The 24,868-nt window shown below is 32.1% G+C and overlaps 1 pseudogene; it reads right to left on the bottom strand.

Annotated features, from left to right (window-relative positions):
- Positions 1-14,436: 14,436 nt before the first annotated feature.
- LOC126025250 (uncharacterized) lies at positions 14,437-14,534 on the bottom strand (annotated as a pseudogene).
- Positions 14,535-24,868: the final 10,334 nt, after the last annotated feature.

The following is a 24,868-nucleotide window of genomic DNA, read 5'->3' as shown; positions in this document are numbered from 1 at the left end:
TTATGCATTTTTTTTTTTTACTATAGGGATACTTCTTACTTGCTATCAATCAGAGGTGTTTCAGGGTTGTACTGGTATGTTAGTCGGGAAAGCTTAATAAAATGTCTTTTCATGTCTTTCATCACAACACCCAATTAACTCAGCTTTTAGAAAATGGTGGGCAGAGCACACCTTAGGAAATTTCCCTCTTTCTCTGTGCCTACAAAAAAAAAAATCCAGTATGGCATCCTCCAGAAGGATTCAATGAGTAATAAAAATGCACCTGTTGGTGACTCCATTACTTTAGAAAATGGTCATTAACTATTATATCTGACAAGATTTTAAGGGGACACCAGTATGGTGTTTTCAGATGATTATTATCCATGTTTATATACTAGATTTTTTTTGCTTTCATTTAAGTATTTTAGTTTAGAATTGTATGATTGAAGATCTAGTGATACAGTCTGATACTATTCTCCAGGAAAACATTTAAAATCTAAGTTTCTTCCCAATAGCTTCTTGTTGCTTAGAAGTAGTTTTGTTGTTTATTTGTTGCTTTTTATTTTTCATAGCAAAACATTCCTATATCTCTAGTTTGTCTCAGAGCTCTCCTTTCCTTTCTCAAGAGTCAATGTTATTGAAAGGAGAATTTTTAATGATTGCATGTAGATGAAGACTTTAGTTTTCCCTAATTTTCAATATACTCCCCCACCCAGGCTAAATAACTTAGGTTAACTCTTTGTTGTTGCTGTTCACAAGAGTTGAGAGGAGGGAGGAATGTGGGCACTGTATGTGTGTTTATTTTCTTGTTTGTTTGCAGTACTACAGATTGAACCCAGGGTATTATTTATGTGAATTATATATATTTATGTTATAACTATATTTAGATATAGAGCTTAGTACTCTATATTATAGACTTATCCCCACTATTCAATTCCATAATATTTTAATCTTACATTTTTTAATTTTGAAATTAACACCCAACTAAAAGATAATACCAATGTTTTCTTCTCCCCTAGTTTATGACAACTATCATTCTACATTTTGTAGCTATTACTTATTATTATTATTACTTTACACAGAATTTATGTTTAAAAAGTGTATCACAATAATTTATTTGTTATTTTTATGTAATGAGTTTTTACATTTTCTTTTATGATATATTATTGTTGGTGTAAAATATACAAATCACTATCTATGTTAAATTGATATACTACAAATCTAATATTTTATTAAATTTGACATTTTTATTTAATTTATTTATTTTAAATTTTTAACTATACTTATTTAAGCACCATAATTACAAATATGTTTGTTGTTGGGTTGCACTGGTGAAGGGGGATATACTTTTTAAATTTGAAAATTTTAAATCTAGGATCACTTAATTTGAAAACACATGATTTTTTCCCTTTATGATATGGATGCACTTAACATTATTTTCTTATCTGCTTGCTTTTCTAACACAGAGAAGATATGAATTTTTCATGATTCTAGAAATCACTTTATTGTATTATGGCCTCTTCCAATTCTTATAAGCCTATTTTGTTGAAAGTATTTAGTCTGAACAGATGTTAAATGCAATCTAATGCTTTCCCTACCTCTATTGAGATTATTCTAAATTTTTTACATTTTTATTTTAATTCTATTAATATTACATTCACATTTATTTCCTTATGTTAAACCAACTTTTCATTAGGAATAAATTTTTTATGTTATATGATCATTTTGAAATATTCTTCAGCTTAGCTTGTCCCAAAACTGAATAAACTTCCATGTGGGTTCTTCAAAGATATTGTCCTAGAGTTCACTTACAATGATGTCTTTCTTTTTGGAAGGGATCACCAGGTGATGCTCAGGAAGTACTATAGAATGCTGAAAATTGAGCCCAGACCAGTGGCATGCCAAGCAATAGTTTTACCCGCTCTATTATTGTTCTGGCCCTAACAGGGGTCCTGTTCACAGGGGGCCAGTTCACTGTCCTTCAGACTGTTGGAGGGCCAGATTATAGTAAAAACAAAAATTATGAACAAATTTCTAGGCACACTGCATATATCTTATTTAGAATTGTAAGAAACAAAATGGGAGTAAATACAATATGTGGCCCGTGGGCCGTAGTTTGAAGACCCCTGCATGATGCCTTTGTTTAGCTTTATTATTAGATGGATGCAAACCTCACAAAATCTTGTGGAAATGTTTCTTCCACTTCTGCTACTGGAAAGATTTAAGTTGTTCTTGAGTACTTAATAAAATACAGATGTAACTTTATATCGTGAATTTGGCTTTATTTTTTGTTACTACACCACTCTATGGTTTGCCTATTTATAATGCCAAGTCTTTATAATTCCATCGTGGTAAACTATGATTTTTTAGGACTTCATTTCTTTTGCTTATGCTGTAAATTTAAATATTATTTTAAGAATAATAACATAAAATCGGTTGCTTATTTTGGCCACTCCCACCTGTGTTTAGGGATTACTCCTGACCTGTACTCAGGGATCAGTCCTAGAGGTGCCAACTCAAGTAGCCACATAAAGTGCCAGAGATTTACCTGGGTCAACCCTATGCAAAACATGATCTTCTCTATGATCTCTTCATCCCTAGCGTTGTTTTCTTTTCCATACTTAGACTTATTTATATTTTGATCTTTATTGTTTTTCCTTCTGTATACTTTATTTTCTAGTTATTGAGTTATACAATTAAGTTACTTGCTTAAAATAAATTTTCTAGGCTCTTTTAAAATAAATTATATAGACTCTTAAAATTTATCATATTTTTATCAGCATAAGAATAGTTTTTGTTTATTATCATTAATTTTCCTTGCAGAAATTATATAGTAAGAAATTTTAAAATGGTGTTTGATAATTGATAAAAAATACTTTAATAAATTTAAATTTGCAAATCCTAGTAGTAAAGAAATGGTGCATCAAGAGGTCCTGGGTTATTATTTAATAAGCACTGACATTCAAAATGGGGACCAGAGATAAATTCCATTACAAAAAGAATAAGTACACAAATTCTTGATTTCAAGGGGCAGGGCCACATGGAGTTGATTATTTAATGGTTACAAATACCACCAATGGCGTTACCACACAGCCTTTTGCAATATAATATTGGCATGTCTTCCATCTAGAAGTAGGAACCATTTATCTACACGCTTTGAATCTGGATTTGACTTGTGGTTTGCTTTATTTAATAAACTGCCAGAAATAAGTTTATGCATGTTCTGGAGTTTTGTCTTTAAGAAATATGCAATGCTATTATATTCAAACATTGTTTTTAGACTGCCATCAAGGATATTTAAGTATCCTTGGATATGAGTACTTACAACTTCAATCCTGATAGCCTTCTAGTTAATATAATCACATGGATGAAGGAATCTAGGTCAAACCAGAAGGGCAGCCATCCAGCTACCTTCAACTGTAAGAACCTTTTATTCACAATTTTAAATTGGGTATTATACATCAAGACAGTAAATTGTTATTATGTATTTTATTATGTTAAAAAAACAATGCACTTATAGCTCTAAATTTGTTTTCTATACAGAGAGTTTATAAATTAGAGAAATAAATAAAATTTAGAAAACTCACTAGAATAAAGGAAGATATTTAAGGTGAGCAAAAGTACATGACTTATGTAAGACATGAGAAGGAAACAAAGGCTCCTTGCATAAGATTTTATTCTACACAAAGAAAAATTTTTCTCTAAATCTAAGATATTTTAGTGAAAAATTTTCCACTGAAGATTTTCTTTAGTGATTTTTCTATAGTGTCTATCTAGAGTAGGATAACAAAATTTCATATTATTAGAGGAAAAGAAAAAAATTAAAAGCAAATAAAATTCAATTAGCATTTACTATGTACCAAGAAGTTGGCATTGATTAATTTTTATCTAAATATCACAATATTCCCACCACGAATACCCCCTTCTCCCTCCTCCTCCACCCTCTGCCTGTATTTGATATAGTCATTCTACTTCTTACCATTGTCATGATAGTTGTCAGTGTAGTTATTTCTCTAACTGCACTCACCACTCTTTGTGCTAAGCCTCATATCATGACCTAATCCTTCCAACCCTCATCTTTATTAATGGTGAGAATGTTGTACTGGTGACAGGGAGTGTTTATTTTATGACTAAAACTATAAATGTGTTTGTAGTCATGGTGCTTAAATAAAGACATTATTGAAATAAATAAACAAGTAAAAATAAGTAACCTTTGGGACAAGAATGATAACACAGCAGTGGGGAATTTGCCTTGCAAGTGACTTACATAGGACAAACCTCAGTTTGACCCCTGGAGTCCCACATGGTCCCCCACGAGCTATCTCTGAGTGCATTACCAGGAGTAACCCCTAAGCATCACCAGGTGTGGCCTAAAAAAAAAAACTTAAAAAATCAATAATTTGTTGCAATAGATTTTTTTCCTATTTACAAAAGAAGAAAACAAAATCAAAATGTTATGTTTGTTAAATTAGCAAATATAATTAGGTTTATACTTACTAGTATAAGTATATATTACTCATGTTTATTTTTATTCCAACATCCATACTTTATCTAGAATGGTAGACTACTTTTAAACCTTACTAAATCTAGAATCAACAGTTTTTATATTGTTTTCTAGAATAATGCAGCTACTAAAAATATTTCTTTGATAATTAGTAGGTCAAAATCTATACAAGAAAAACTATTTTATTTTAATTTAATTTATTTACGAGGCATATCTTCCATAGTTGACATAGCTGATCATAATACATTTGTTTCCAGGTAAGTAAGAAAGAAAATATTAAAAAATAAAAAATATAATAAAAATAAAGAAGAGGTTATAAAAGTAAAGCAACTAGCACATTTGTGAAAATAATTTTATCTCCAATGAGGTCATTAAGTCATGGTCAGAAGGTTTTAGTAAGCTCTTGCTTCCAAAAGACCATTCTGTTACTCATTTGTTTCTGAACAGTAGGTGACTTCAAAAAAAATTGGCATTTAAATTGTTTCATTTCTCTGGGGTTGACAGTATTAAACAAAAATGTCATATGACCACAAATGCAGCCACATATTCCAAGAATTTTTAGTATTATTGCTGATACTGTGGATTTTGTAGGGTGTGTTTTATGCTGCTGGGCTTCTGGAAGTATGAGAAGGATGTAATAGTATAGGAGGAGTCTACCCATACTCATTCCAATAAAGTTCTGGTGATATCAGCCCAAATACCGGCATACCTGGAATTTTGGCCAGATTGGCATCTCTTCTGAGAGCTAGAGACAAGTGGTTAAGCAGGGCCATAGGCGAAGTAATGATTGTGGGTGATGAGTGGTTTGGCAGATCAGGGACTTGTCCCAAACTCTCTTTCCAAGATTTCCAGCTTTCAGCTAAATGGTTGGTGTACTCATAATTTTTCACAGCATAGTTTATATCTTTTTCTAGAACAGACTGAGCCAGGTGCAGACATAGCAACTGCATTTGTGGGTATTATTTGTAAGCTGCCAGGGCTTTCTGAAGTATGAGATATCAAGTAAGGGTGCCCTTACTCACTTCAAAAAAGTTCTGATTTCACTAAAAAAAGTTTATAAATTTTATTCTGGTGTTATTAGCAGGTAGCTCCATATATATGTATGCATATATATACATATATATATTTCACATTCTTTAATGAGCTCATCAAATCACAACTATCATTTAATAATGCATTTAGCAAATGAATATTGTCTCATTACTACCGTTTTTGTTTTTGTTTTTGTTTTTGGATCACACCCGGCAGTGCTTGGGGGTTACTCCTGGCTCTATGCTCAGAAATCGCTCCTGACAGGCTCGGGGGACCATATGGGATGCGGGGATTTAAACCACAGTCCTTCTGCATTCAAGGCAAACACTTTACTTCCATGCTATCTCTCCGGCCCCAAATACCAATTTTATAAGCACTAAGAAAACCTGATAGTGAGAAAAGATATGCACAAAATTTCTCTCTCCTTCTCTCTCTCTCTCTCTCTCTCTCTCTCTCTCTCTCTCTCTCTCTCTCTCTCTCTCCTTCTCTCTCTCTCTCTCTCTCTCACACACACACACACGAACACACATAAACACACATACTCACACAGTCTTAGTACTGATAAGTAGTATTTTTTTTCTTTCTTAATAACTGAATTTTTTTACATCTTTGTCTTCCCTGGAAACATGGTGGTTAGTGGTGTAAGTCCCTGACATCGTCAACTAAACTAGATTTTCACTAATTTGTTTCAACTCTATAGCCTTCCAACAAAGCAATGAAAATAAATAATGAGAATAAATAATAAATTCTCATCTCTGATTTTCCTGAACAAATAGTAATATGGTGTTCCTTTCCTAAGAAAGAGAAGACTTTACAAGTTATTTCTTCTTTATCTTTAGGGATGAGAATGGTTAGAACATATGTTTACTACCTGTAAAGAATTTACATATAATTTAGTTAAATTGAATTAAAATCATCTTGAAAACTCAATCATCCCATAAAACAAACCAAAGGCTCTTGGAAAGTAAATTTACCAGAAATGTGCATCTAAGTCAGACCCTACTCTCCTGAAGTTTTTATGGCAAGTTTGTCAAAAGTTGGAAAGTATCATTTATTCCCAGCTGTTTCTAAGGTTCACAACTTCATTCCCCCATATATCGTCTGAGATTCTTGGCTGAGAAATCTGTTTGTTTCTTTATTTAGCAAAAACTAGCACAGCTCTGCTTAGCAGAGGGACAAGTTGGAATTTACAAATCTCTGAGATATCACCCAGACAATTGCCAAGTTGTCACAGGTGTACATGACAAGAGCAGTGGGAATGAGAAAGCCACGAACTGGTGTGGATCTGCATGCTGGTGCTCTATCCCAAATGTCCCACACTTGTTCCCACATCTGTTAGGAAATAAAAAAAAAAAAGCATACTTTTATTGATAAGCAGAAAGAGAGCAGGGGACAGGTCACATATGCAGTTTACAAAATACTTTTAGTTGGAAACTGTAAGCAGAACTGTTTGATTATTCAACCAACAAATTTTTTAAAGGATGACTTTTTTGAGAAGCAGAGAATAAAAATAGGGAGACTAGTATTATTTTTAAATGCTGTTAAGTTGGTCTCAGTTTTTTGCTAACTCTCTTTATATTTTATCCCCCTGAAGATTTGAGTGCCTGACCTGTACTAAAAGGGAAATGGAGGGGTTCAGTTTTCAGACCGGTGGACAGGTAACTGAACAGGCATGGCACTTCTGTTTTAGGTCAGCTTTATATGGGACTTAATTGAATAATATCACCTCTCATTTTTCCCCCTTTCCCCTCATTGATCAAGCTGCTTTTGAGAAAAGTGATACTTTGCATATCTGGCTAAGTGCTGTTAACAGCCTCTGCCTGCGGTTTGTTAAAATTAAAAAAAAAAAGTGTGATCTTGCCGGAGAAGTAATTTGCTTCTCTCCAACCAATGATGGCTGTACTTTATGCAAATTGGTATCTAGGGACAACAAATCCCATTTAATACATATGCATAGTTCATAAAAAAAAACGACGTGAGAGAATGAGGAAAAAAGATAAAGCAACGAGTCAGCAAAAGAACAGGTTCCGAGGAAATTTATTGTCCCAAATTGGACATTTGTAACAGATGATGTGAACAAGTGTTAACTTTGTTTTCAGCAGCTCTTCACGTACATTCACTAGACATCACACAGATTATGTTTTAAGGATCTGAACTGTAATAAAAAAAAGTGTCTATGGGCTTTAGAGTGTTGTGTTCCATATGGTTGGGGAAGTACGGAGTTATTGCGACAAGCATCTTGCGAAGCTCATTACGCGCGGTGGTGTTAGATGCGAATTGCCGCGCATAGCTATAGGGTACGTACATGACATCCCACAGTCAGCAGATAGCAACTGGAAATGAAAGATATGAAGGCACAGAGTACAGCTTCAGGGAACATGTTAGACAAAACATCTGCTGGTATCAGAACACTGCATTATCAGATCATTGTGGCCATGAATTTTTTATAAAGACACTTTTTTTTTTCCCTAAGCTGAAACTTTGAAAGTGACATTTTGTGCAAAAAGTTTTGATTGAAATGTGATGTCAGGAGGAAGTCCAGGGCAGTGATTCATTGTGGAGAGGTCCCATGTTGGCAGCCCAAGAGAGCTCATTTTAACAAATTGGGGCCATGTCCGCTAGCAAAACCCAAGCTGTAGTGCATGCAAGATGGAAATTTATAAGTAAGATTTTTTTTACAAGCAGAAATATGACTGAGGTGTTTTGGCTTTTCCTACTACTCAATATGTGGAGCTTTCAAGATAGCCACTTAACACTTTTTCCCCCTTCATTTGGACAGTGTCGGTCACCAGCTCTTATTAAAGGAGAAGGTTATATGGTCATATTCCCTCAACTCACCTCTTGTACTATCTTTGCTAATGTTGATCATTAGCAAGTCATGTCTCTGGACATCTTGCTATTGCTGTTCATGGCTTCTCTTGTAAGATATTCCTTCATGCAAAAATATGGATGGATGAAAAAACCAGAGTTCTGATGCTTGGAAGGATATGTTGTACACTTTATAATCATTAAAGTTGTTTGCAAGGATTGAGATAAAGCCATGAAGAATGAGAAGAATGAGGAGATAGTACTTATTATGAGACAAGTCGAAGATACTGGTATTTAGATCAAATGGTTTTATATCACACATTTTATGATGAGATATTATAAAGTTCTTCTTAAAATATTAAAGGCAATTTGCAGTAAATAATCTGCTAATGAGAAATAAAAATAGTTTCTCTGATTCAGACCATCCAGGGCATGGAATTAGGAATAGACATTTTGAAATAAAGAAAAAAATTCAGGTTAAACTGTAGTGATTTCTGGAGTGGCTCTGAAGAACTTAGAAAATATTCTTCTCCACTGTGCAGATAGTAAATCCTCTATTAAAGGTATTTTTGGTAAACTATTAAATTCTTCTTTTAGAACAGTAGTGACACACTGAGGCAGATTAGACTACGAGATAAGAAAATTTTCATTTCTCAAAAATAATTACTCATGAAGTAAATATGAAAAATAGATAATTGACAAGTACGTTAAACAGAAAAAACTTTAAAGTTATTTATGAAATACCAACTATGGAGTTTTATATATACTTTATTAATCCAACTTCCTGAAACTTTCTTGTCATCTAAAATAATTTTTCTCACATTCTTTTTCTCTTGTATTCTTTACTTTTTTTTCTTTCAACAAGTCAAGATAGGGATCATATTTTATTTTTACTTTAAAATTCATGTTTTGTATGACTTACAGAAAAATATCGTCTGCAAAAAGAGAAGATTCTTTTACATCTTCTGTGAAAGATGAGTTTGTGGGTTTGTTTGATTTTTTTTAAAGGGACACACCCTGCAACAATTAGCAGTTACTTCCGGTTCTGCACTCAGAAATTACTACCGGTGGTGCTTACAGGGCTATATGAGATGCTGGGATGCTGGGAGTCTAACTGGGTTGGCTACATGCAAGGCAAATGCCCTAGTCACTTTGCTATCACTCCAGCCCCTTTTGTGAAAATTTCAATTAACATACCATACTATGCAGGAGGAATTGGTAACTTACTTATTCATTCACTAAATAATTCTTACTCATAGTTGTGAGTGACCCTTCACCTGAAAACAAAATATTTTAGATCGAAATTCACTTTGAATAATAGTTTTAAGTCATAAGTTAGTAGTACATTCTCAGAACAAAGGAGGATCAAAGGGATTAAATAAATTTGAATCTGACTTTGTCTTAAAAAATTGCTGTTAGGGCCCGGAGAGATAGCACAGCGGCGTTTGCCTTGCAGCAAGCAGCCAATCAAGGACCTAAGGTGGTTGGTTCGAATCCCGGTGTCCCATATGGTCCCCCATGCCTGCCAGGAGCTATTTCTGAGCAGATAGCCAGGAGTAACCCCTGAGAACTGCTGGGTGTGGCCCCCCCAAAAAAATTGCTGTTAAAGAAAACTTCCTTTGATTGTTCTGAGATCTTCTTATTTCATCTCTCTCGATGGGAAATCCAACACCAGTCATTCATGCATACATCTAATGGCCATTTAAGTCAAAGCTCACATACTTGGTATAATATAAACACAAATAAATATTTACATGTTATATCAATATCCTAAAATCTTTGCTAAAAGATGGGGAAAAAAGCATATGTAGAAACAGAAGAGTATCTTCTATTAAAATTTATAATGAGAAACCTGTTATAACATGACTATACGAATCAAAAATTTATGCCAAATGGTATATTAAATCTATGTACACATAAAAATCCCAAATTTGGGGTCTGAGGAATAGACCAAGAATTAAGACTCTTATATGAGCTAACTTTGGTTTGGGAAAAAAAAAAGACAAATCAGTGGATGAAACAAAACTTAAAAAATTCTAGCAGACTATATGTTTAATTGTAGGTCTCTAGAAATATGTTTGAATAATTTACAAGGAATATGTGAAAAATGCACATATAGATTAGAAATCATAAGATAATTGAAATTTGTGGAAAATATGGGAGACTTAGAGTTAATAAAATATATTTAATATAAGATAATATTTGTAAAAATAACATTTAAAGACACTAAATTATATAAAGACAAAAATTAAAATGGAAAAGCATAATTTAAAATGAAATAAATAGAATTTCTAGAAAATATATATCAATGGATATATTTAAATTTTGATTAGATATAAATCTAATATATATAATATATACATCTCCTATAATAAAAGGAAAGAAGAGAGAGAAAACTGGATTGAGACAATGTAGATCTAAAAAAATTTTAATAATTTACTTATTTTGAATTCTAATTCATAAATTAAAATACTAAAAGAAAATGATAGCAAAATGCAAATATCTTGGATACAGGCTATTGAATAAGCTTTATTTATTTATTTATTTTTGTTATTTTGGGCCACACCTTGTGACGCTCAGGTGTTACTCCTGGCTATGTGCTCAGAAATCACTCCTGGCTTGGGGGACCATGTGGGACACCAGGGGATGAACCTAGGCTAGTGCGGGCTAGACAGATGCCTATTGCTTGTGCCACTGCCCTGGCCCCTTGAAGAACCTTTAATTCAAATTAAATTTTTGATAATAACTCAATATTTAAAGTTTTATAATAAAATGAGAACTTTCCAAGTTTTTAAACTAGCTGATACCTTCTCAACAACAACAAAAATATAAGAAAGCTAGAAAATATATAATAAATATATATATAGAAAAAAATATAAGAAAGCTAGTTCACTTTGGTCATAGAAGCTAAATTTCAACCCACACTGCATAATAAGTTTTTTCAGCTTTATTGAGATATAGTTACCATTTAATATTGCATATTTAAAGTAACAATGTAATGATTTTACATATGTATGATATATTATTAAGTAAAATATATCATGTCTTAAACCCACCCATACTTATTACTCTCTTAACTGCAAGTTTGTGCCTTTTGTACTTTTTTCCAGTTCTCCACAATCTATTACTTCCTTCACCTCATTCCTAGAGAACACTTATCTACTCTGTATCTATGAATTAGAACATTTTAAATTCCACTCACAAGTGGAATACTGTATTTATCTTCTCTGAATAATTTATTTATTTTAAAATATGTTCCCCAGTTCACAATGGCAGCATTTCTCTATTTTTAGAATTGACAAATATTCAATTTTATATATTTACCAAAACCACCATTCATCCATTGATAGGTACATATTATTTCCTCTTTTGACAGTAAATTATTTTATAAAGAACATGGAAGTACAGGTGCATCATTTTATTGCTTTATGGGCTACCCCTAAAAATGAATGGGAGCTCATCTAAACTCTTTCCTATCAAAGTAACTGAGGGGTCATGTGATTCTAGGAATAGATCTCTGGCCTCCTGCATGTAAAACTTGTTCTTAGACTGCTAAACCAAGATATATATTTCTGGAAAAGATTTCATTTTCCTCAGTGCTAAAAGAAATTTCACTTTATTTCAATACCTATAAATGTAATTTCTGGATCATAAGGTAGTTCTATTTTTATTATGTTTAGAATCCTCTGAACTAATTTTCATAGTAGCTATTATCAATTTACTATCAGCTCAAAGGATTTATTCCAGTCATTTTCCTATTTTCAATCAGATGATTTTTATATTAATTTGCATGAGTTCCTTATAGATTTCAGATATTAACTATCTAGTAAATACATTACTTTAACTGTTTTTTTTTATTTCATAGATTCCTATCCACTTTGTTAATTTTCTTTTTCTACATAGTAGAGTAATGTTTTATGCAGTCCTACTTACATATTTTCACTGATGGTATTTTGACTTAAAATTTTTCATGTCCAAAAATAAAAAAAGCATGACTAATAACCATTTTCTGAATATTTAAAAAAAATCTCTATGACTTGAAATAATAGTTATATCTTTAATTATAAGTTAATTCTTTAAAACTGAGTTAAAAAAACAAAGTGCTTAATACTTACTAGTGAAGCTCAATGCTCAGGGGTCCCTCTTAGTGGTGTTAAGGGACTCCTATAGGTGATTAGGGTACCATATGAGGTGCCTAGAATTAAAGCCTATTCTCGTTTGAGATTCTAATTTTTAAATAGAACTTCAAAAGTGATCAAAGAAAGTTTGTGTTATTTATTTTGTTGATTTGCCTTTTGCAATATATGAGTGAAATCGTGAGGTGTTTGTTTCTCTCTAACATATTTCTCTTAAGTACAATACGGCAGAGGTAAGTGGATAGCCTAAATTGTCTAAAATACCCAGTGCAAAAAAAGAGGCTACTTGCAGAGCTCAACCTCTTTAGCATAAGTGCTAGTAGTCAATAAAGAGACTCAACTGCATAGCACCCATCAAGTTTCCTCTCTACTTTTCCCTACTTCAGCTTCTTTCCTGTTTGGATACTATACATCTAGTCATCTAATTAAAAGCAGAAGTTTCAATAAAACTGAGTATGGGCTTCTAAAACACAAACAAAACTAATAAATTCAAAGATTTCTTCATAAAAAAGAGAAAAAAAGGAGAAATTATAACAACAAGAAATACAATTTATTATGAGACAAAAATAAGTAACTATTGGCTAATAAATATGACAATCTAGAATAATAGCTATATATGTATGTAAACGCAGGCTGAAAAGACTTAAGCAAAAAGAAATTTAAAGCCTAAATTAGTTACAACTTTGTAGATTAAAACAGTCATTAAAAATATCCTAAGGAACAAATGTCTTCAACTAATGGTTTTATAAGTAAATATATACTTTTAAAAGTACTTTACTTAAACAACTTAGTTACAAGATTGTTCATAATACAGTTGATTTTTTTAACAGACAAAAGTTCTATATAATTGAGTTTTAGTCATACATGTACAACAAACTTCCTTAGTGCACATTTCTTTCTACCAATGACCCCAGTTTTCCTGCCACCCTCAAACCCCTGCCTGCCTTTGAGGCAGATATTTTTCTCTCCTACTTTCTCTCTGTCAGCCTTTTTCCCCCCTCTTATAGACTGTAGTTTGCAATATTGTTACTAGGGGTATCATGCCTAACATTTTATCTCCTTTCAAGCTCCCAGTTCTTGTTCAGAGGGATCATTTTCAACTATAATTGACAAAGTGGTCTCTTCTCTGTCCTAAATGAACTCACCCTCTTTTTGTGGCAAGCTTCCTACTGTGGAATGGTTATTTTGGCCCTTGTCTCTGTCTCTGATTATTATTAGCACACTATCTTTATTTTATATCCCAAATTGAGTGCCATTATTCTATGGCTATGCCTCTTCCTCTGACTCATTTCACTCAGCATAATACTATTCATATCTTTCCAGTGTAAGAAAATTCATGACTTCATTTTTTCTAACAGCTGTGTAGTATTCCATTGTGTAAATGTACCACACTTTATTTATCCATGTATTTGAGACATTTCCAGATTGTGGCTATTGTGAACAGTACTGCATCCTTGCATCTCTGGAATAAATCCTACTAAGTAATAATGTATGACTTTTATGATTCAATTGGATTCAGTTTGCTAATATTTTAATGAGGATTTTCTCATCCAAATTTATCAATGATATTGGCCTGTAATTCTCTTTTTCTGTCGTGTCTCTTTCTGCTTTTGGTGTAAGAGTGATGTTAACTTCATAGAAATTCTTTCCATTTTCTCAGTAATGATAAATCTGTTCAGTTATTTCACATTATCTTGGTGAAATTTTGGAAGGCTATAGAAGTTTAAGATTTTATTAATTTCTTCTAAGTTTTCTTGCACTGTGGCATAAATAATGTGAAAATATTCTCTGATTGCCCTTTGAATTTATGTAGTATCTGTTCTGACACTTTCCCATTCATTTCTGATTCAATTTCATAGAATTCTCTCTCTTTCTTTGTACGCCTTGCTAATTTTGTTTGTTTTTTCAAAAAACCAACACTTTCTTCATTGATCTTTTGATTACTTGGGTTTCTAGTTCTTAAATTTTATCATTTTTTTAAATATGGAATGCTTCACAAATTTGCATGTCATTATTGTGCAGGGCCCATGCTAATCTTCTCTGTATCTTTCCAATTTTAGTATGAAGCGAGCACTAGTTCTTTAATTTCTGGTATAAGTTTTATTATTTTCTTTCACCAACCCGATTTCTGCTTATTTTTGTTAAACATTTTCCAATTTCTTTATCTGTGCCAATAAATTATATGTAGGATCCTTCTTCCTTCCTGATGAATGCTTACAAAGCTATATATTTTCCTCTTAATATCATTTTTGCTGTGCCTCTAAAATTTTTATACTTTGTATCTTCATATTTATTTGTTTCCAGAAATAACTGATTTACTCTCTGATCCACTGGTTGTTTAGAGTGAGCTATTTAATTTTCATATGTAAAAGTTATTTCTATTTTCCTCTTTGTAATTCACTTCTATTTTTCATGCATTATGGTCTGAGTCATTTATAAAATTTCTATCTTCTTGATTTTATGGAGGTGTTTTTGACCCTGTATGCAATCTATCTTGGATAATATCCATTTGCATTGCAGAAGAATTTGTATTCAGCTTTGGGAGGATTAAAAGCTACACACACACACTCAACCCCTCTCTGGATTCTTCCTCCAAAACTAGTATATCTTTCTTGAGTTTTAGCCTGGTAGATATATCAAGAGGTAACTAGAGCAGTGTTGAACTTTCCAACTATTACTGTATTGCTATTGCTTCAAGTCTATTTCTGTTGTTTTTAAGTATTTTGTTGGCCCCTCATTGGGTGCATATATATTTAGGAGTGTAATCTCATCCTGCCATAAATATACTTTGATTTCTAAGAAATAACCCTCTTTGTCTCTTATAACTAATTTTAAGCCCTGAGATCTAAAACATCTGATATTATTATGGCCACCTCAACTTTTTTAAGGAAGTAGTTTTTTGAAGGACTTACTTCCAAACTTTGAATTTAAGTCTGTGTTTGCTCTAAGTAGTCAAATATGTTTTTTCAAGAAGAATGTAAGATTCAATTTTCACATTCATTTACCACTCTGTGTCTCTTTATTGGTAGATTTATTCCATTGGACTTGAATGGCAATTTTGGAAGGCTATAGTAGTTTAAGAATTTATTAATTTCTTCTAAGTTCTCTTGCACTGTGGAATAAATTCTGTGAAAGTAATCTTTGATTACCCTTTGAATTTATGTAGTATCTGTTCTGTTTTTTGTGCTTGTGATAAATCTCAAGTAAATATTAAGGTTTCTCAATTATATATATTTTTCTTCTTGAACTTGCTGCTTTCAGGATTCTATCTGAAATTCTATCTGAAATTTATTCTATCTCTCAAGTATTTATCATTGTGTCTATCATATGCTTTGGGGTACCAGATCATAGAGGAATGGTTTTTAATTTTTCCCCATTGAGTGTGATGTTAGCTGTGGGCTTGTGGTAAATTACTAAGTATCTTGAGGAAAATTCCTTCAATTCCCATTTTATTGAGAGCATTTTAATTGCTTTACTTAAATATTGTGGTCTACAAGATTGTTTATAATAATAAAATTGTTATTTTAATTATAAAAAGTTTCAATCACATAATGTATAACCTCCTTTAACAACACACATTCCCCACCACCAATGTCCACAGTTTCCTTCCTATCTTCATTTCTGTCCACTCCCCTGCCAGTATCTGTTGCAGACATTTTCTGTCTCTGACTCTCTTCCTTGTTTTTACCTTTTATACACTATGGTTGAAATATTATTAATGAAGGGTATAATGCATATAACTTTATCTTCTTTTAGCTCCCAGTTCATGTCCAAAATGTACATTTCCAACTTTCATTGTCATAGTAGTTCCCTCTTCCTTTTACTGCATTTCCCACTAATTTTTGCAAGCTTCCTATATTATGAACCAGCCCTAATGATCCTCATCTCTTTGTCTCTAAATATTATTGCCATTCTTTATATATATATATATATATATATATTACACAAATGAGTGCTATCATTCTATGTCTACCCCTCACCCTTAGTTGTATTTTGCTTAAATAATACTTTCCATACCTGTCCATATAAATTTCTCAATTTGTACTGAGTTGTGTAATATTTCATTTTATTGATGTATCAATTTCTTTGTCCACTCATCTGTTCTCAGACATCTGTTGAGAGTTATTATAATAAATGGGTGTTGATATTATTAAAAGTTTTCCCTGCATCTTGAAATAATAAATTACATTAATTTATATGCATATGGTAATCTATTGAATTCCAAGGATGAATCCCACTTGATCATGTTGCATGATCTTTTTGATAAGTTGTCATATTCTATTTGCTAATATTTGTTGAGGTCTTTGATTTTATGTTCATCAAAATATCTTATTTCTTTTTGTTGTGGTGGTGTCTAGGTTTAGCATCAATACTATGTTTGATTTATAAAAAAAATTGGGGATTGTTTATGTTTCTTCAGTTTTCTTAAAGAATTTAAAATTATTATTAATGTCTTAATAGTTTTGAAAGAAATTATTAATTCCATCTGGTCCTCGGCATTTGTTCTTGGGTAGATTTTTTATTATTATTTCTATTATTTTTCTAAAATAATAAGCCTATTTTGGTGTTCCACTTTACTTTGAGTTTGAATTTCCTCTGCATATTCCCATGTATTTTCTTTCAGGCTGTATAATGATGGGTCAGGGTTTCTAATTCATTCTGCTATTGTGTCTCTTAATTGGAGTATTTAATTCATTAACATTTAGAGACCTTATTGTCATGAAATATTGTGCCATCTGTCTCTAGAATTTTGGTATTTGTGAGATTTATCTTGCCTTAAAATTACTCCTCTAGTTACTCTTGTAATGGTTGTTTCCATTTTTATCGTTTCTGAGTTGTTGTTTATCCATGAAATTATTTATTATTCCTTCAAAGCTGAATGAGAGTCTGGCTGAATAAAATATTCTTGGTGAGGTTTTCATTTTATTGATATATTTTTACTATATTCTACCATTGTTTTTGGCATAAAGAGTTTTATTTGGTGAATTTGTTGTAAATCTTAAGGATATTCCTCTGCTTGCGATTTTCTTTTTTTATTTTGCTGCTTTTTATTGTTAGTTATGACTTTCATCATTTTGATTAGGATGTGTCTTGGTATGTTTTTCTTTAAGTTTCTGTTAGCTGGTACCCATTGGACATTTATGATGTGAGCTCATGTACTCTCCAGCTCTGGAAATTTTTCATCAATTATTTTATTAAATGTTGCTTCTTGATATGGGTTGTTTCCCTGGCCTCTGTGGCCCCATTGCTTCTTCTGTTGTTACTCTTGAATTCATCCCAAAGTTCTCTTATCATCAGTGCATTTATTTTGAGATTTTCCCCCCATATTTGCTCTCTTGACATTTTCTAAACTTTATCTTCAAACTCAATGATTCTGTCCTCAGCAGTTATTACTCTGCTGCTGAGGCCTTTCAATGAGTTTTCACTTTTCTTACCAACTTTTTTTAGTTCTGTAATTTCTGTTTGTAGTTTTCTGTTTTCTGCTCTCATATCCTCTTATGTTTCATTGGCAACCTATTTTATGGTTTCTTTGAGCTGTTAAACTCCTAAATTTTTAAATCTAAGTGTTTTTTATATTTTTAAATCTAAATAATTTTTCAATCCTAAATGTTAAAATCTTAAAATTTTTAACTTTAAGACATTGTTCAGAGAGATTATATAGGGGCTTAGTATTGAATGATTCTTCAAGATTACAATATTCACTCACAAACTATATTGGAATTCTGTATTGCTTTACTCTGGTTTCTTTTGAAGTCTGAGGAGTTTTTTATCCACTTGACTGTCACAGTTTTTTTTCTACTGACAGGGAGGTCTCTGCAGTAACTTTATGGAGGTGGGAGATTATCTTGGAGCACCAGTTCATGGATTCTTGTGTACTATTAGTATGCATCTAAATTAGTACAATAATTATAGGAAAATTTCCAGTTTACTCAAAAGATAAAAAGTTGAGCTGCATTCTTGGGGTTGGAGTGGTGGCGCAAGAGGCAAGGCATCTGCCTTGCCCTCACTAGCCTAGGATGGACCATGGTTTGATCCCAGAGTTCCATATGGTTCCCAAGCCAGGAGCAATTTCTGAGCACATAGCCAGTAGTAACTCCTGAGCATCACCACGTGTGGCCCAAAACAAAACAAACCAACAACAACAAAAATGTTCATCTGCATTCTGAACTTAGAATTTCACTTTAAGGTCTCTTTACAAAGAATATAAAAAATATTAGCATAGAAAGTTTTACCCAGAGCAGAGAATATGACTCAAGAATTTTAATAATACTTTTCTTTCAGATTCTCTAAATTAACAATTAGAAGAGTTATCTGATCATTTATTTTTGAAACATTGCTCACAGTATGTGCATACAATGGAATATTTTATAATCACAGGAAAAATGTATTTTATATGCACAAATAAAAAAGACTATAAAACATAGTGATACAAGTATGTTGCAGAAATATTTTATCATGCAAATAGTGTTAAATATAGAACATGAATATATAAATATAGAGAACATTCATGTAAGGATTATTTGGGAGGTATCAAGTAATGACAAATTAATGCACTGCTTAAACTGAGAGGTGGCTAGGAATTAAGAAACAGGTAAAAATGCACTTCTTACAACAATATCATTCTACAATTTGTGGATTTTAAACATGCATATTAACTACATGCATAAAATTTAATAAATCTAATTCCATTAGAGATAATAAAATACTAAATAATAATAAATAAATAAATAAATAATAATAAAAATTAGGTTACTAACTTTACTTAAGTTTAGTTACGTAAAATTTTCTGGTATTTTCTATAGAACTCAAAAAAAAGATTTTGGGGGGGGGGGGTCACACCCAGTGGCGCTCAGAGGTTACTTCTGGTTCTGTGCTCAGAAATCACTCCTGGCAAGCTAGGAGGACTATATGGATGTTGGGATTCCAACCACCATCCTTCCTGGGTCAGATGAGTGCAAGGTATATGCCCTATCATTATGCTATTTCTCCAGTCCCTCAAAAATTTCTTGGTAACTGTAAATTACAAAAATTAATTTTAAAAGTTATAAACTAATAGTCCATGAATATTCTGATGCTTAAACCACAATGCACTTTGTACTGAGAATCATTACAACTGTTCAGTAAGAATATATATTCTTAAGAGACTTGCTCAATGCAAAGCACACATTTTTCATATATTTCAAAACATTTATATTTTTAAAAATCACTTCACATTTTGAGAACATATAATTTTGAATGGTATGTAAAACACTAGGAGATCAAAAAGCTATCAGATTTTTATCAGGAACAAACTAATTAAAGTTAGGGAATTCAGTGAATAGAAGAACTGGGCATTTGCGACTACTTCTAACATTCCTGAAGGAAATGTTAGTCAGCCATCTATTGTCAATACCAGGATTCTTCTCTACCTTTTTTAAGCCAGTAGGTCTCAAGGGTTCATTGGTCTAAAATCATTTCTTCTAATGTTCTCAGAAAAGCTTAAAATGATGCCTAATATGGATATTTGGTATGCTATCTTTTTTATTTTTCCCCAAGGAAAAATTATAAAATGATTTCTCGATGTCTACAATAATCTGTCTGAGATGTACTATTTGGTTATTGATGCTGTATTATAAGATTTACTTTAAAAATAATGTAGAGCTTCTAATATAAATTATGTGTGTTTGACTGTCAGAGTCTATCAACTCCTATTTTGGATAGTTTTATCTTTTTATCAACTTGTTCCAAGCTCTATAATTGTTTATATAGCACAAGGAATACTTAACAATCAAATTGTTAACTCATTTAATTAGAAGCTGTGAGCTCTTCATCAACTGTAGTGAGTGGAAAGTTAGACAACTTAGTTTCAAACTATCAAATAAAATTACAAAGGAAATTACCTGTTGGTCAGTTCCCTGACTGTGAACAAAGAAAGAGCCTCTTTACATATTATTCACCCTGCTGCTGAGTCTGTCCATCTAAGGACAGTGATTGATGAAGTCATGAAAACAAAGGAGTGCATTTAGTCTAATAAACTGATTTGAAGAGACACTGAAAGGTTGGAATTATACATGGCAGAAGACAATTATGCAAGCTAAATGATTCTTTAATTAATAATGAAATCCATCACAGGCCAAAGAGAAAGACTCCCACAAAGGCCAGCTTTGTCATTTCCTCTGCGTGTGTCTATATGAGCCTGCAGTGTATATTTTGGGGTGATATACCAGTGTGAATGCCATGACATAAGTAATCCATGTGTGCTCTGTCTGAGCTCATAACTCATTTATTCTCTGGGTGGCTGAATCTGTAGAATGTAAAGATAATTTCTTGAGACTGAGAATGTACTGACTAGTTTCTAAAGCCAATTGGTTTTATTAATTAAAAATATGTATTTATAGCCCATGTTCCTTTAATTTTGCAAGGATTGCATTCTAATCATCATATTTAAATTTGTTTAAATATTTATCTCAAAGTTAGGACATTTGCAGATAATAGTACCAATGTCAATAAATTAAAAAAATGCTATGTACTTCACTTTCAATTGTTTCCAAATTTCTGGATGAACTATTTATTTTAACTAACTAGTTAGAAACTGTGTTTCTTCCTATATTTTAGATCTTTTAGACAATAGTGATTTTCAAACAATGTTCCAAGGAACCTGTGTGTCAGTATAACTCCTCCTTCTCCCTTCTTCCCACTTCTTAGAAACCACTGAGTGTAGGAGGTAAGGGAAACAACTAGGTTTCATCTGAAAGAGACACAGTTGTTTTGTGTGAGACTGTTAATAACTCCTTTCTTTAAGCAGGAGTTTTCTGGTATAGATGAAAACACAGTTTAAGAATGTCTGAAAAAAATTAAGGTTAGTATCTGATCTACTGTGTATAAAAAAAGCACATAATTTTCATACTTTGAAAGAACAAATAAAAATAATCTGACTTTAAAAAATTGTTATTAAACTATAGAGTATATGAAACATAAGACAACTTTTAGAATACATTATATTTGTATCATAAAACAATTTTAATAACCTAGAAAAGATAAAAAGAAAAATATATGCTAGGAGAAATAATATTCAAATTCATAACAGTATGTTCATAGCAAATAAATCCTGACAGGCTCGGGGGACCATATAGGATGCCAGGATTCAAACCATCGTCCTTCTGCATACAAGGCAAACACCTTACCTCCTTGCTATCTCTCCAGGCCTCTGTTTTGACTATTTTTATAGTTAATTACAACTCCACTATGTCTATATAATTCATGATAAAGGTATTTGGAGGATATTTATTGTTCTGTCACAAATAATGTATTCAATTACAATTAAGAAGAAATAAAGAAGCAAAAGATATAACAAAATTTTTAAAAAGCATTAAACTCAATAAAAAACAAAACATAATACTTTAAAATATATTGCTTTTACCCTTTGAGACACAAAAAAAGGCAAAGTAAATCTTTTAGTGTCAAGTGTTCATAAACTTATATAAAAATTTACGGTCCTTAAATCCACCAGCAGTGATCTTAAGAGCATAGCCAAGAATATGTCTTGAGTACCAACAGGTGTGGTCAAAGCAGCCTTCTCCCTAAAAAAAAGTTAAGAGGACAGCAAAAACAGAGAGAAAGGCTGTTTGCTTTGCATGAAATTTATCCTGGTTTCATCCCTGATATAACGTATGGTTCTCTGGGCCACTAACTACAGAAGTGATCACTGAGGGCAGAGCCTGGAGTATGCCCTGAACATAGGTAAAATGTAAACAAAACTAAAATATAATAGGAGGAGAAATAAAGATTCCCAGCCAAGCAAAGATAAGGGCATAGTTACTATCAGATTTGCCTATTAATAAGCTTTGAGATATTTTTCAGCTTAACATATATATATGTATATATATTATTAAAGATAACAAATTTCACAAATAAACTTGTTACTGAAGTTTTTCTTCTTTTTACTTCCCTTCTTTTCTATATTTTAGTTTTTCTTTTTTTGAGGGGGGCACACCCAGCGATGCTCAGGGGTCACTCCTCGCTGTCTGCTCAGAAATAGCTCCTGGCAGGCCTGGGGATCATATGGGACACCAGGATTCGAACCAACTACCTTTGGTCCTGGATCGGCTGCTTACAAGGCAAACGCCGCTGTGCTATCTCTCCGGGCCCTATTTTAGTTTTTCTTTCTATTTTTTTTTATTTTTTTTAAATAACTTTGCTTTCCCTCATTTTGAAACAAATGTATTATGATCAGTTATGTCAACTATGTGATACATTTTCTTTTTTTTAAATAAAAGTATTTAATATTATTTAAAAATTCTTTTTAAAAATACATACCTTTATTTAAGAACATGATTACAAACATGTTTTCAGTTGGGTTTCAATTATATAAAAGAAAAAATAAACACCCCCCTTCACCAGTGTAACATTCCCACCACCAATGCCTTCCATCTTCCTCTTCCTTAACACCTTGCCTGCATTTAAGGCAGACATTCTATTTCTTTCACTCACTACCATTGTCATGGTAGTGTAGTCAGTGTAGTCATTTCTCCAACCTAAACTCACCACTCTTTGTGGTAAGCTTCATATTGTGGGCTGGACCTCCCAGCCCTCATCTCTATTTTCTCTGTGTATTATTACAATATTGTTTTTTAGTTTTCTTAGAACCCATAGATGAGAGAGACTATTGGGTGATTAGTTTCTCCCAATCTGTTGGTGGCCTTTGTAGCCTCTTTATTATTTCCTTTGAGGTACAGATGCTTCTCAGTTTAATATAGTTCCATTTGTTTATCTCTGCTTCCACTTATTTGGACAGTGCTATTTTCTCCTTGAAGATGCCTTTAGTCTCAATGTCATGGAGTGTTTTACCTATGTGTTTTTCTATATACCTTATGGTTCTGAGTGTGATAATGAAGTCTTTAATCCATTTGGATTTGACCTTTATGCATGGTGTTAGATGGATGTCCAAGTTTGCTTTTTTACATGTGGCTGACCAGTTATCCCAGTACCTTTTGTTGAAGAGTCTTTTCTTGCTCCATTTTGCATTTCTTGCCCCTTTTATCAAAGGTTAATTGGTTATATGTCTGGGTTAATATATATTTTTGACTACACCCAGAGGCAGTGCTCAGAACTAATTCTAGCTGGTTTCAGAGAATATTTCTCACAGGGCTCAAGGAACTAAATGTGCTGCCAGGGTCCAAAGACAACTACATGTGAGGCTAGCATTTTACTTCCTAATATCATCTGTTCTTCAATTTTATTCCTAATTTAAATTAAAGATATTAAACAGCAACATGGAAACAAAAGTAAAAAACAAAGGGGCTTTTGCCTAAGAAAATTATACTACCTAAACAAGTATAAAATGCTTGAATAGTCTTACCTGATGTGTAAATAGGTTTGTATAAAGCATACTATAAAATTATAAAACAACTACAATTGCAAAAATGTTTGCTAAACACCAAAGAAATGTAATTGATGGCATTAATACCATAAAATATATGTAGGAAGAAAGAGTACAAATGTAATTGTGTTAAATTATTGTCAGCTTAAATTAAGCTGCTATCAATATATATGTTGTCTACAATTCTCATGGCATCCATATATTAAATATTATAATAAATATATAAAAGAAAGTTATGCTCAAAGGCTATTAATATAGGCATCAAAATACAAAAACTTATGACAAAGAAGAGAAAGAATGGCAGTAGTAAGGCACTCACTATGTTAATGTTAATGAATCGAGCTCCTCCATCAAAATACATAGTGGCTGAATATAGTTTGAAAATATACAAACAAACAATACAGTATCTACTACTTTGGATGTAATGATAAATTTGATCCCAAGACACATATAGTCTGCTGAGTCTCACTAGGAGTAATCACTGAGAATATGTCAGTAGTAAGCCCATTTGGAATGGTGCTGGATATGGCAAATACTCTCCAATTAAACTTAGCTAGTTAGTTACAAGATCTACCCAAATAAGTAACAATTTAAATTTTAAGGGAAAAATTGTAGTCAGTATATAAAAATATGATATTTATACATAAATGTGAAAACTATGGTCTAAAATGGAATAACCTAGAAGAAATGGATAAATTACTAGAAAGACACAACCTTCCAAGACTAAACCAAGAAATATAAACTCTGAGTAAAAAATAGCAAATAAGGAGATTGAATCAGAATACTGAAACCCCTAAACAAAAAAGATTAATATTAGAAGGGTTTTATGGGAAAGGAAAAGAAATGTCAACTTTTCTCAAATTTTAAATAATTGAAGGAGGGAATGCATCCAAACTCCCTTTGCAAGATTATAATTAATTCTAATAATAAAGCTGGGTCAAAGACACTATTACAAGGAAATAAAACTACTGACCAATATTACTCATAAACATGAAGCAAAAATTCTTGAGAAAGTATTATTTTAAAACAAATTTAAAAGTGTAGTAAGAC

This window comes from Suncus etruscus, chromosome 12 (genome assembly GCF_024139225.1).
Source record: "Suncus etruscus isolate mSunEtr1 chromosome 12, mSunEtr1.pri.cur, whole genome shotgun sequence".
Taxonomy (NCBI): Eukaryota; Metazoa; Chordata; class Mammalia; order Eulipotyphla; family Soricidae; genus Suncus; species Suncus etruscus.
Note: the sequence above shows the minus strand (reverse complement) of the source record. Positions and strands in the feature narration are given on the sequence as shown.